We start from the raw sequence: 896 nt of genomic DNA on the forward strand, positions 1-896 counted from the left end.
TATTTCTATAATATTTTCTAACCATTAACTGTAAGTCACTAGAAAGGTGTTCACAGTAGAATAGTGGTCCATAGATGTTATGTATGCTTTCTGTATGCTGTTAAAGCACAGCTGATTCTTTAATATTCCTGAAACACACATATGTAAGTTACTATTGTATCTACTTCTATAACACGTTTTATACTGTGATGCTTTTATAATGCCTTTAAACACACAGATATAAGTTACTTATGTTGGCATAACTAAGAAATATTGCAGGTTTGGTTCTAGACCACTGCAATAAAGCAAATATTGCAATAAAGTTAATCACATAGAGGTTTTTTTGTTTGTTTGTTTCATAGTTCATACACTTGAAGTCCTAGTGTGGCACTGTAGGATAAGTGCTGAACAGCTAACCCTAAGTTGATTGTTCAACACCCCCAGCTCCTCAAAAACCCTACAGAGGGCCGCTTTGAGTTGGAACTGACTCGATAGATTAGACTGAACTTATCAACAGAATATACACTTAAGTTAGTCTATTAAGTGTGTAATAGCATTATACATATGTTTGGAATTATGAGAATTACCAAAATACGATATAGAGATACAAAGTAAGGACATGATGCTATGAAAATGACATCAATGGACTTTCTTTACACAGGGCTGCCACAAATCTTCAATTTGTTAAAAAGGAGTTGGGAAAAAAAGCGTAATAAAATAAAGTGTGCCTGCATTGTGAAGTTCTAAGTAAAGAACTTCTGTACTCAGAATTATAAGCATCTATATTTCAAAGATCGGTCTGAGAAGATAAAGCCATATATTACAACAAAATGTGCAAAGATTTGGAATCAGAAAACCAAAAAGGAAGAACACGCTCAGCATTTCTCAAGAGGGAGAAACCGAAGGAAAAATTCAAG

At 33.8% G+C, this 896-nt stretch overlaps 1 protein-coding gene across 1 annotated transcript in view; it reads right to left on the reverse strand.

The window, feature by feature from the left end:
* The window catches only part of LOC102820943 (receptor-type tyrosine-protein phosphatase C-like), a 183,555-nt gene that overhangs the window by 4,615 nt on the left and 178,044 nt on the right, over nt 1–896 (reverse strand). The gene's annotated exons all lie outside the window — the stretch shown is intronic.

This window comes from Chrysochloris asiatica, unplaced genomic scaffold (assembly GCF_000296735.1).
Source record: "Chrysochloris asiatica unplaced genomic scaffold, ChrAsi1.0 scaffold00009, whole genome shotgun sequence".
Taxonomy (NCBI): Eukaryota; Metazoa; Chordata; class Mammalia; order Afrosoricida; family Chrysochloridae; genus Chrysochloris; species Chrysochloris asiatica.